We start from the raw sequence: 13,955 nt of genomic DNA, 5'->3' as shown, positions 1-13,955 counted from the left end.
ACTGCCAGGACACTTCATACTGTGGCCGAGACCAAGCATGCAGGTGGGACACCATCAAGGAAGCCACTTGATCATTACACAAATGGTAATAGACGTGAGTCAGAAAGACCAAACGCTTAGACTCGAGGAGAAGATTGAACCAACCTCGTAACGGACCAGACCGATTTGCCGATAGAGGCGGAGCCGCGGGAAACTCTCCGAGTTCGGACACCAGGCAAGCAGCGCCTGAAACCAAGGCTGGGCAGGCCACCAAGGGGCCAGGAAGACTACTCTCCCCTGGTAAGTCTCCAAGTGAGCTAAGACAAGGAGCACCAGTGGAACCGGAGGAAGAAATGTACAGGTAACCCCTCCTCGACCAGTCCTCCCTGAAGATGTCAACCTGACAGCTTTGCAATCGGGGAAGGGTGTCACATACAACAGGAGATGCCTCGACCACGCCGATGCGAAGAGGTCCACCTCCAGGAGCCTGAATTTCTGGTAGAACCAACTGAACGAGTTGGAGTTGACCATCCATTCCATGGACAGGGGAATGAACCGCGACAGGCTATCCACTAGGTCATTGGACACCCCCCAAATGTGAACAACCAGGACAGCCAAACCCCAAGAACTCAGACTGCAGGACCGCAGAGAACCCCCTCGGTTCAAATAATGAACCACCGGGGAACAGTCCGAATTGAGTTGGATCGTTGATCCGCGAGTGACCCAAACCCTCCGGAGTGACACCCACACTGCCGCGAACTCCCGCACCATGCTGTGCGCCTGACGGAAGGACGGACCCTACCGCCCCTGGCTGGCCTGGTGAGCAATGATCACAAAACCCCAGCCCAGAGACAACGCATCCGTGATCACATCGAGAGAGGGCTTGGGGAGGTGCCAGGGCACTGAATCCCGAAAAACCCGATGAGGAAGCCGACGACGCAGCAGCCGGTGCAAAGCCCCTGCAGGCCGGACCCAGTGATCACTGAGAGAGGCGGAAGAGACAGCCCCGAAGGAACCAGAACAGCCGACGAAACCACACCCGACTCAGCAGGTAAACCAGCACGGCAAAGTTCAAACTCCCGCACAAACCCTCTAGCAACCGGCGGGTAACCCGGGAGCCCCAGAAACAGACGAAGGCGGGATCGCAGCCGAAGGAGGGACTACAGAGGGAGAGACAAGGAAGTGGTTCGAAAATCCCACACAAGACCCAGCCAAGACCGAACTTGAGAGGGAACCATATGGGACTTCCGCCAGTTCACCAGGAACCCGAATCCAACTAGCTGGGAAAGAACCAAATCCCTGGCTAGGAGATATGCAGGACCGACTGGGAGCCCACACCAACCAGTCATCGAGGTAGCCAAGGACCCGAACCCCTAACAGAAGCAACCTGGCCACCATGACCCGGGTGAGGCGAGTAAACATGCGAGGTGCCAGATTCAAGCCAAATGCAAGGCAACAAAAGCAGTACCCATGAAGACCTCAACATAACCGAGCCAGTCCCTGAACCCCGAATGAATCGGGGCCTGGTTGATGAGGTTCTGGGAGTTCTTCTATGCCCCAAGCCCGGCCTGAGGCCAGGCTTGACTTGTGAGAGTTTGGTCCACCAGGCTGTTGCTTGAAGCGGCCTGCCGGGCCACGTACCCACCACAGCTCGGCTGATCCAGAACTTCTCTTAGAAAACCGTCCAGTTTTCTCTTGAAGATGTCCACGGTTGTTCCGGCAATATTTCTTATAGTCGCTGGGAGGACGTTGAACAACCGCGGACCCCTGATGTTTATACAGTGCTCTCTGATTGTGCCTATGGCACCTCTGCTCTTCACTGGTTCAATCTTGCATTTTCTTCCATATCGTTCACTCCAGTACGTTGTTATTTTACTGTGTAGATTTGGGACCTGACCCTCCAGTATTTTCCATGTGTATATTATTTGGTATCTCTCTCATCTCCTTTCTAGAGAATACATTTGGAGAGCTTTGAGACGATCCCAATAATTTAGGTGTTTTATCTCGTCTATGCGTGCCGTATATGTTCTCTGTATTCCCTCTATTTCAGCAATCTCTCCTGCTCTAAAGGGGGAAGTGCGTACTGAGCAGTACTCGAGACAGGACAACACAAGTGACTTGAGTACAACCATTGTGATGGGATCCCTGGATCTGAAAGTTCTCGTAATCCATCCGATCATTTTTCTGGCTGACGCGATATTTGCTTGGTTATGCTCCCTAAACTGTTAGATTGTCGGACATCATTATTCCCAAATCCTTGACATGATATTTTTCTACTATGGGAAGATTCGATTGTGTTTTGTACCCTGTATTATGTTTCAGATCCTCATTTTTGCCATACCTGAGTACCTGAAATTTATCACTGTTAAACATCATGTTATTTTCTGTTGCCCAATCGAAAACTTTGTTGACATCTGCTTGTAGTTTTTCAATGTCTTTAGCAGAGGTAATTTTCATGCTGATTTTTGTGTCGTCTGCAAAGGACGACACGAAGCTGTGACGTGTATTTTTGTCAATATCAGATATGAGAATAAGGAACAGTAGAGGTGCAAGGACTGTACCTTGAGGTACAGAGCTTTTTAACATCGCTTGGACTCGATTTTATCTGATTGACTGTTACTCTTTGTGTTCTGTTCGACATGGAAATTGAGTATCCAGCGTCCTACTTTTCCAGTTATTCCCACTGACCTCATTTTGTGAGCTATCACCCCATGGTCACATTTGTCGAACGCCTTTGCAAAGTCTGTGTATACAACATCTGCATTTTGCTTTTCTTCTAGGGCTTCTGTGATTTTGTCATAGTGGTTGAGTAACTGTGACAGACATGATCTTCCCGCTCTAAATCCATGTTGTCCTGGGTTGTGCAATTCATTGTTTTCCATAAAACTAGAAATTTGATTCCTAATCACTCTTTCAAACACTTTTATTATGTGTGATGTTAGTGCAACTGGCCTATAGTTTTTGCCAAGGCTTTACTCTTCCCCTTGTGCAACGGAGCTATATCTGCAGATTTAAGTGCTGTTGGTATCTCCCCTGTATCTAGGCTCTTTCTCCATATTACGCTGAGTGCTCTCGCTACTGGTACTTTACATTTCTTTATGAATATTGAATTCCACGAGTCAGGCCCAGGGGCTAAGTGCTTAGGCATATTGTCAATTTCTCTTTCAAAGTCTTCTGAGATTGTGGTAATATCCATTATATTATCTGCAGCTTGAATGTCATTCATAAAGAAGCTGTCTGGGTCATCAACTTTCATGTTGTTTATTGGTGTACTAAACATAGCCTCATACTGGCTTCTTAGAATTTCACTAATATCTTTGTTGTCCTCTGTGTACGTACCTTCATTTGTAATTAACAGTCCAATACTGGTCGAGGTTTTTGATTTTGATTTTGCGTATGTGAAAAAATATTTCGGATTTTTCTTTATCTCTTGTATAGCTTTCTGTTCCAATTCCATTTCCTCAGACTCATATGATCGCTTCAACGTTTGTTCTATTTCTTCGATCTCCCTGCTTAGGCTTATTTTCCTTGCTTGTGATAGTTGTGTCTGCCGAAGCATTTCCCGTTATTTTTTTTCCTTCTCCTGTACAATCGTCTGCGTTCTCTTTCTAGAGTGGTCCTCTTTCTGCCCCTCCTCACAGGCACATGCTTCAAGCAGACCCTGTAAGCTTCAGCTAGTCAGTTGAGCTATTCCCTGTGTGGGAGTTTTGTCAGCTTAAGACCGTCTCCCATTGAATGGTTGCAAGGTCTACATTTATTTTTTCCCAGTTGATCCTCTTATTGTTGAAAATGAATTTATTGAATATTCTTTCTCGCTTGTTGGGTCTCTTAGACCTACTACCGTTATTTATGCTAGTTCGCATCCTCAATCAGCTTATGGTCTGAGTATGAAGTATCTGAGATTGTAATGTCTCTGATTAGTTCATCATTGTTTGTGAATAACAAGTCTAGTGTGTTTTCGTTCCTAGTTGGTTCTGTAATCTGTTGATTGAGCGAGAATTTGTCACAGAATCTCAAAAGTTCTCTGACCTGTGGTTGGTTATTTCCTGGGTCATTCCCTGCTATGATATTTGTGTTTGCCATTCTCCATCTTAGACTCAGTAAATTGAAATCTCCAAGGAAGATAATACTGTATCTGGAGCTGGGTTTGCTAGGTTATCAAGTATGTTCTCTATTTTGTGCATCTGCTCTGTGAATTCCTCAACCGTTGTATCTGGCGGTTTATATATTAGAATAATAATTAGGTTTAATTTCTCTACCTTAATTCCAAGTACCTTAATTCCTTAATTCCAAGTACCAAGTGGGAGTCGGTCGGCCGAGCGGACAGCACGCTGGACTTGTGGTCCTGGGTTCGATCCCAGGCGCCGGCGAGAAACAATGGGCAGAGTTTTTTTCACCCTATGCCCCTGTTACCTAGCAGTAAAATAGGTACCTGGGTGTTAGTCAGCTGTCACGGGCTGCTTCCTGGGGGTGGAGGCCTGGTCGAGGACCGGGCCACGGGGACACTAAAAAAAAAAAAAAAAACCTGAAATCATCTCAAGATAACCTCAAGATCTCAAGAAGATAGCAAAGACAAAATGGTGATGAAACTGAAGAGCCAGGGCCCAGGCAGAGGTCAACGAGGAAATGAGCACCACGAGCCGACACGCGAGACATGAAGCGAAAACAGTGACACTGCATCCCACAGGAGCTGTGCAACCAGCCCCAGCAGGGCAGAACGACGCACACACCGCCGATGAATGTACGAGAACTACTTAGGACATGTACTGCATTAAAATAAAAAGTCTTGTATGGAAATCTAACACAAATATAAGGCTGTAGCCAGGGCCGTAATTACAGCTCCTCCCCCCCTCCCAACGAAAGTGAACTGTAGGGGGCAGGAGTAGGTGAATGGAAATCGACATCCACCTGCAAACATTGCAACACAGCAGCCGGTAGTGTGATACAAGAAGATGAAAGAACTCAGTGCTATAACTAAACACTGGTCAGTTCAAAATCAGGGAACTGAAGATGTACATAGTCCAGCCTAGCACTATCATAGCCCTGGCTATGATTGAACATAGGAAAAAACAAGTGTCTATAGACAGATTCTTAGTAAGACAAGCAAGCAGTGAGCTACAACCAGGTCCTAGTGTTATGCCTGCAAAACGTAAGAGAGAGAGAGAGTACCCCAGAAATGTCATCCCTGCTGTTATAATGGAAGGGGACTCCCCTTCCCCTTACTCACTGTCTTCCATACGCCAACAAGAGTCCTCAATAACGGTAAGGTACCCAAGAGTCCTCAATAATGGTAAGGTACCCAAGAGTATTATTCTGTATAAAATGTAGTATTTTAGTTAATATATTTGGGGGTGTGGAACGGATTAATTAAATTTACATTATTTCTTATGGGAAAATTTGTTTCGGTTTTCATACCGTCTCTGGGAACGGATTAACTACGAAAACTGAGGTACCCCTGTATATAAAATCCAGAATTCCCTTAGTATCTAGGGGGGCTATAACTGGAGATAGGGGTAGAAATAGCCTAAGCTACTCTATCCCTTTGAGATGTATTTCTTTCTTATCTCAATAAACATACTTGAACTTGAACTTGACTGGAGATACAAGATGAGTTAGTGCAGTGTATTTCCAGTGATCAAGGTCGCGAAACACCAACATATGCTGACACCATCTATAAACAAACGAACTCCCTCGGGCCATGCTCAGGACACATGAGGTCCGAGCCGGCTCAATCCCTTTCTCGGGGAGGGTAGCCGACAATGTTTATTTAACGATTATTATTATTGCCGTGACAGATGACGGAGAGAAGATGTGAATATAAAATAATTAGATATAGTATGGAAAGAGGAGAAGTAGTATGGAAGAGAACCAACGAGTCCCAGAAAGGACTGGAGGTAATCCTCACCAGAAATCGATAGACGTTCCAATAATGTGTGAAGTATCGAAGTTCTTCTCGAACTTTCGAGACCCCTTGATAATCAAGCACAAAATCACGGAGGCACATATGGGCCTATTGGCACACGAGACCAAGAGTTATGCAGGATCCCGATACGATTCTTATATAAGTGTGACATGATGTAGAAGAATACATGTCCCAGAGAAGAATGTTGTTAAAATTACCCAGAGGAAGGACGAAACCAACGGGCCCGAAGGGACACGAAACTGAACCCGGGGAGGGGCCAACACCAAAACCAACTCGTACGTAAAGGGGGGGGGGACCCCCATTACATTTAATGTAACAGTAAGCCCAACTCGAAGGGTAGGAAAACCCAGGTGGGGTCCAATGAGGCCCAAGGCCCCCCCCCCCCCAAGTCAAGCCCCCTCCAGCCCAGGGAACCTCTATACTGTACCAGGAACCGGGGCAAAATCATCCTCCAAAGCCCCAGCCTCAAAAGAAAAAGGCAAGGCAATCACAAAACACTAAGGAAGGGGGCTCACTGCTTAGACCCATACGCAACAGCTGGAGGAACCAACTCGAATGCCTCCATCGTCCTCTAAACCCCACCCTGACCCCGAAGCCCACAGATGTTCCGGTGCCAGAAGCAAGGAGGGGGGATGGGGGATCAGAATGAACCACAGCGGGGAAGAATGTGGGGGTGGGGACTGAACCAAGGCCAAAACGACCAACACCCCTAAGTTCAGCCCAACAAGCAAAATGAGGCAGCCTCGGGGCTTCCGGGGAAGCAATCAACCTAGCACGTTGTAGCAACCTAAACTAAGCATGCAATGCCTGTGCACGCAGATAGTGTCATCAGGGGATTGGGTGAAATGAGTCACAAACAAGCAACAATGCTTGCAGGACTCCGGGTCGAAGGTGTCACCGAACCAACAGACAGCATGACGGAGGCAAAAACAATGAGCGTCGCCCTGTGACAAGGGGACAGAGCAACCTTCAAATTTGCACAAGGTGAGAGAGGACCCAGGGGTGGCATCCAATGGACCCCTTGCACCCCCGTGGGATTTCCCAGAGCCCTTAGATTGTTATCGCTAAGGGTAAGCCTATGCAGGGTTATCTTGAGGTTCTCGAGATGATTTCGGGGCATAGTGTCCCCGCGGCCCGATCCTCGACCAGGCCTCCACCCCCAGGAAGCAACCCGTAGCAGCTGTCTAGCTCCTAGGTACCCCGATGCCTCTTTTACTGCTATGTAACAAGGGCATCAGGGGTGAAAGAAACATTGTGCCCATTTGTGTCCACCTCCACTGGGGATCGAACCCGGAACCTCAGGACTACGAATCCAAAGTGCTGTCCACCCAGCTGTCAGGCGCCCTGTACTGCTAACTGCTACTCAGGGTACTGCTAACCGGTGACCAAGTCTACCAAACAAACTTCTAAAACTGACTCCCCGGGACGTGTCCACTCACGGGGGCCAAGCAGGGGGTACCACCGAACACAGGAGATCAAGACCAGAAGATAACTGGGGGTAGGGGGGAGCAAAAGCAGCCCCCTACCAATGCAAAAACTACCACTTACCCCAAGGTAAACAAGAGAGGAAACCCCTCAACACACTCGGGGTGGTCAATCACCAAGCAGTAAAAGACCAACAGAGGTAGATGACAAGGTGACTTGTGGAAGATTACCTCAAGCTCCAAGGGCAGTACTGTACTTACAGGGCATTCAGGGAAGGGAATCCTAAGCTTATGCAGCCCGAGTACCTGAGAATATTACTCCAAGCACGCACACCACCGTAAGAGCAGTACTGGACACTAGGTACAGCACAACACAGGAGAGAATATGGAGCTGGAGCCACACGACAGACCCACAATCACATCAGCCGAGAACTGACAGGTGGATAGCTGGCGCGATGAGTCTGGGGCTCCTCCTTCCCCCTCCTGGGGAGGGGGCAGGAGGAGCCTTCAGTTTAAGCTGGAGCCTAGACTACATCTTGTCTAGGAAGCTGCCTAAACAAGCAGCACAGCAAGTGTAACATCATGCTCATTTGGTCGTTTTTTAATTGGGTAGTTCTGTTTACTTGTTAGTTTTCTGTAGTCGTTTTAACCAGATTAGTGGTTTTTTGGTCACCTACCTTTCTGGGTGCCTGGCTCGTCGATGGCAGACATAGAATGCTCCACACACACACACACACACACATGTGCATTTCTATAGGCCATTGCTCCTCTTGCCTCTCTGAGGGCGGCCAGGTTCTGGCTCGTGGTTCCCGGTTGGCCTAGAACTCCATTCAAACTGACTGCTGCCAAAGTCTAATAATATACATACAGTATCAGCCTGGATAGCTCCGGGGAGCCAAAGGGACTCCCCCCAGAAAAATATGTACAGTAATGTCAAAACCAGCATTGAATGTAATGAAATGCCATTTTCTGGGTGAGCCCCGGAGGCTTCCTGGAGCTTATTGGGCTAATGTATGTTATATTAGGCCGGGACATTAGCTAAGGAGTTCAGACATACCAGGGACCAGTGCCAGAACTTGGCCCCTTCAGAGAGGTTTCAGGGAGCAATGGCCCTGGAAAACCCCCTTGTGGTTAGGGTTTTCCTTATCTGCCATCGACTGGGGTTTGTACCCAGAAAGGTAGGCATAACAAAACAAACCCCACATGGCAAAAAACAAACAAAAAAACGAACAGAGAGATAGAAACTCCCTACAATCCCAAGGAAACAAGCAAACAAGCAAACATCACACTTTACTGCCGCGCTGATCATCCGCGCAGCCCTCCCCGCCCCGAGAGGGGGAGGGGGGAGCCCCGGACCAACCGCGTCAGCTGCCTAGCATCAGTTCGAAAGCTAAGCTTCAACCAACGCGAAAAAACGGCCGACCAGTGGGAGGGAGGGTTGCCAGGGAGCCTCTGGGGCTCACCCAGACAATGGTGTTTCATTACATTCAATGCTGGTTTTCTGTAGGGAGCTCCTATGGCTCCCTGGAGCTTCATACCCAAAGAGAAGGAAAAGAAAGGGCTGACCTGGGAGGCGGCCACCACAAACTCCGCAACGTAAAGCCGAAACAACAGGCTGCAACCTGCTACCCAAGGCAACAAGAACACACAGGAGCAGACGCGCATAAAGAATGGGCGGCCAAAAACCTCTGCGACCCTCAAATCCCTGCACTCGAAATGAGCCCTAGACGTCACCAAAAGCAGAAAACGTTTGAACAGCACGGGCGCAAGGACAGACCACAGGCTGGAAGACTTAAAAACTCTGCAGATGACCTGGGAGACCCGAGCCCTGAAACAGGGAACGAGGGGAACCGGATCAATCCAAAGCGCATCCCCAGACATGGTACGTAGGTAACGGCAAAAAAGCATAACCGGACAATACAGGACGCACCCCTGGTCTGAACCAATCAAGCATCAATAACCCAAGAGCGCCTCCAGAAAGCAGCCGCCTCGACTGTCGCCAGAAGGACGGAGAAAGGCTGCAAACGTATAAACCTACCACCAGTACCAACGAGCAGAAACCTGAACCAAAGGGGCTACCACAAACTGAGGAGAAGATAAGAAGGCACCCTGATCAAGGACCAGGATCATGAGCAGGCCGTGGGTTGAAACAAAACATGAGAAAGCGTACGAAATGGGGCAGATGTGACGTCCACCCCGAACGCAAGCCGAAGCGGCTCCGGCAGTGCCGCACACAACGAGGCCCCAGTAAGAAACATCAAAACTGTAGTCCTGAAAACCCAAGAAAGGACAAGACAACCCAATGCGAAAGAGAAGACAACCTATGAAGAGCAAGAAAAAGTGCATAGAAACACCAGGAATGTCATACTGTCGCCGAGACGAAGCTCGCAGGTGGGACACTATAAACAAAGCCACCTGATCACCACAGAGATGGTGATACCCGCGTCAAAATACCAGATGTGAAGAGCTGAGGAGAAGGCTGAACCAGTCACGTACAGGACCGGTCCGACCTGCCGAAAGAGGCGGAGCCACGGGAAAACGCCCCGGGTTTGGACACCTATCAAGCAGCATCTGAAAATAAAGCTGGGCCGGACACCAAGGGACCATAAGGACTACTCTCTTGGGAATGGGCTCCAACCGAGCCAGAACCCGAAGCAACAGCTGGACCGGGAGAAGAGGAACAGGTACCCCCACCTCGACCAGTCCTGCCGAAAGGCATTCACAGCGAACGCCTTGCAGGCGGGTAAGGGCACCACATATAATGGGCGATGCCTAAACCACGCCTACTCAAAGAAGTCCATGGCCAGGAGTCCATACGTCCAGCAGAGTCAATGAAACGAGTCGGCGATGACTGGCCAATCCGCGAACAGAGAAATGAATTGAGACAGGTGTTTGCCAGGACGCAGGACACACCCCGGACATGAACCGCACGGTTAGCCAAACCCCGAGAATCCAGCAAACGAGCCACTCTAAGGGACCAACCCCAAAGGTCAAACACCTAAGAGAAACCCTGTGGTTCCTGCAAAGAACCACCAGAGAACAGTCCGAATGGAGCTGAATGGTAGAGCACGGAGTGACCTACACCCTCCAAAGCGCAAACCAGACAGCCACAAACTCCCGAACCGTGCTATTAGCCCGACGGACGGACAGACCCTACCATTCCCGGCCGACCTGGTGAGCACTGGTCACAAAACCCCAGCCAAGAGATGACCCGTCCGTGAACACATCGAGCGAAGGCTCGGGGAGGTGCCAAGGCACGGAACCCCGAAAGCCCCAAAGAGGAAGTTGGTGATGCAGCACCAACACAAGATTCCCGGAGGAATGAACCCAACGATTGCAAGAGGCGGAAGGGGAGTCTCAAGGAAGGAACCAAACAGACGCCAAAGCCAAACCCGACCCCGCGGGTAGACCAGCACGTCAAAGTTCAAACTACCGCACAACTGCTCGAGTAACCGCCGAGCAACCCGGGACCCCCCTCATGAACAGCCGAAGGCGGGACCACAGCCGCAGCAGAACTTCTGGAGGGAAAGACAAGGAGCGGCCCAAGAGCCCTAAACAAGACCCAGCCAGGTCTGAACCCGGGACAGAAACAGATGGAACGGCCTCCAGATCACCAGGAAACCAAACCAGGTGATCTGGAAAGAACCACACCCCTGGCGAGCAGACAAGCAGACCGACTGGGAGCCCACACCAGCCAGTCGTTGAGGTAGGCTAGACACCGAATCCCAAGCAGACTCAGACAGGGCACCAAGATCTGGTAAAGATCCGTAAATACACAAAGTGCCAATTACAAAATAGGGAAGGCAACAAAAGCAGTAAGCCTGAAGCCCCACCACCAACTGTGCCAGTCCCGGAAAACTGGAGAGGAATGTGCCAAGAATTGACCTGGAGGTCCAGGGCCACCATCCAGGCACCCGGCCCCAACAGAAGCCAGACAGGAGACAACAGTCCTACGATGAGGGCATAGAATCCACGGCGCAGACTGAAGAAGTCCAGAAGAACCGCAGATTCGACGCCCATGTCTGCACAGAGCAGACGGGAACCCCAGGAGGAGGAACGGATCGACCACGTCTAATGTACCCACGAAGATGACATGACGAAGAGCAGGGGAAAAAGCCCATCCCACCAGCCCTGAACCCCCCAAAAGGGGGAGAAGGCGTCCACTGCCGCCACCAGAGGCTGGAAGACAACCAAAAGCGCCACAAACTGTGGGACCATGCGAGAGTCAGCAGAGCAAGCTGCTCCCCCAGCGCCCCGTCAACAGAGAAGGGAACAGAGCCCCTTCTGAAGAAAAAATATACACACACAAATACAGGCATACCTCAGTTTAAGAGTTTAATTGGTTCCTGGAGACGCCTCGTATTTCGAAAACTCGCATTCCGAAGCTAATTTCCCATAAGAAATAAAGGGAAATGAATTAATCCGTTCCTGACTACCCCAAAAACCCCACATCAAACTAAATTTTTATGCCTAATTCATCTAAATAAACCTACTAAACTATGTTCAAGTTATTACTTACCTTGCTGTTGAATGCTGTAGGCGTATGGAAGATGGTGAGGAGGTGGGAGGAAGAGAGGAATTACTGTTTGGAAGGGGAGTCCCCTTCCATTATCACATCAGGCAGTGAGGACTTCACTGGTATGCACACTCGGGCACATTTTGCCTGCATACCACTAGGACTTGCTTGTTTTACTAAGAATTTTTCTAATGACACTTGTTTTTCCCTACATTTTAACACTTGTCTGTAGTAAGACATCACATTATTATTTAAAAGGTCAATGCAACAGCCTGCTACAGCTTTATCTGGGTGAGTTTTTTCAACAAAACTTTGCAGTTCTTCCCATACTTCACACATTTTCTTAATCAAAAAGGGACATCCTCTACTGCCTCTGCTCACAGCTATTTTCTTAGGTTGAACCTTACCAATGGCTTTCTTGAGACCCATGGCAAGATATATAATGACAACTTTTATGCTCAAATGGCCAAAAAAACGATAAAAAACTGTAAATCCTTGTGAAGAATTCAGGTGGGATAGTCACTGGACACGAGACACTGGTAAACTGAGGCGCGATCGCCATGCCACCACGCGCCAGTCGGCCTGTACACGTATCAACAAACTCGCGTTCCGAGGTAACCCTCGACTTCTGAGACATATTTTCCGAGGAAATCCTGCTCGTCTTCCGAAAAACTTGCATACAGGGACACTCGCATTCCGAGGTACCACTATACATATATATTATGTATATACACATACACATACATATACACATACACACAAGGTATGTTACACACACGTGCGTATGCACATACACATGTGCACACACACACACACACACACACACACACATGTACATGCACATGTGTACACACACAAATACATGTGAAAAGAAAATTACAAGCCACCAACCTGTGGGCAGAGAGCACCACGCCGGCCAGGCGAAGAAGGCACATAACTGCATCAAAAGGCCCACCTCAACAACAAAACCCCAAAGTCCCAGCACAGCCACAATACGTGCCAAGACCCAAAAAGATCAGTCTTCAAGCCAGGAAGACCCCGGAACCCCAGAAGGCAGAACTGGTTCACACATGAGGAAACAAAGCCCCCTGAACCCACAAAGGGGGCCCAAGAGGAAGAAACCTCCAGAACAAAACCAAAGAACCCAAAGGAACCCAGAATCGAACCAGGGTGAGCCCAAACCACCACATTTGGGGGCAGAGATACACTACAGTAAGGCAAAGCAGAGCCCCCAGACAGAACCCCTAGGGAAACGGTCAAAACAGACCGAAAACTGAGAGACAAGGTGTGGGAGCAAGCATAACAGACAGACACACTGAACCCAAACCCTAGGGCCCAGACCCAAAACAGACAAAATGGAAAACCCTGTGTAAAATCAACACTCAAACGTTCCCAGAGGAACAGGACATGGGCAGAAAACACCAGAAAAGCAAAGAAACGACAACAGGAGAACAAAACCCCTGAAAAAGGGTGAAAAACTCACCCAAGACACTCGCTCGCACACCCAGGCACATGTAAACAAACCGCAACGCCGCCCTGGTGGTTACGCCGGGAAAAGAGCAGAAGAAAATGGCCACCAGAACAGAGGGCTGTGACTGAGGCAAAAGATACGAAAAGAAGCCAGCAAAAGTGGGAAGCAAGCAGACTGGATGGGCGAAAAACTCAGCCCAGAAGCAGAAAACCCAGGCAGGGGCAAACTGTCCCAGAACTGCTAGCAGGCATCCCCCACAGCCCTGGGAACCCGCAACAGAGGCCCCGGGGCAGAGCCGTCCTCCAAGCCTTCCGCCCTTAAAGAAAATGAAGAGTCCATGGGAAAGGCAGCACGAAAGGGCCGCTGGTAAGACCGAGAAGCCTTGGCAGGAGGAACAGGAAACCGCCCGAGTCTCGGCCCCAACTAAACCTCGCCCCGACCCAGAAACCCGCAGACGGTCCGGAGTCGGGAACAGGGAGGGAAAGGGGCGAAGAGCACCTAACCTAAACGGGGCGGCCCTGGGACATCGGAGTGGGAAACCAACCTAGCGTGTTGCAGCAACCTAACCTAGCTTGCAACACGGATGCCGCCTGTACTCTGAACCGTAATAACATCAGGAGAGTACTGGAGAACAAGCAGAGT

At 49.4% G+C, this 13,955-nt stretch overlaps 1 protein-coding gene across 4 annotated transcripts in view; it reads right to left on the bottom strand.

Moving 5' to 3' along the window:
* The window catches only part of LOC123754647 (protein SERAC1), a 91,026-nt gene that overhangs the window by 16,772 nt on the left and 60,299 nt on the right, over window positions 1-13,955 (bottom strand). The window lies entirely within an intron of this gene.

Source organism: Procambarus clarkii, chromosome 18 (genome assembly GCF_040958095.1).
Source record: "Procambarus clarkii isolate CNS0578487 chromosome 18, FALCON_Pclarkii_2.0, whole genome shotgun sequence".
NCBI classification, from domain to species: domain Eukaryota; kingdom Metazoa; phylum Arthropoda; class Malacostraca; order Decapoda; family Cambaridae; genus Procambarus; species Procambarus clarkii.
Note: the sequence above shows the minus strand (reverse complement) of the source record. Positions and strands in the feature narration are given on the sequence as shown.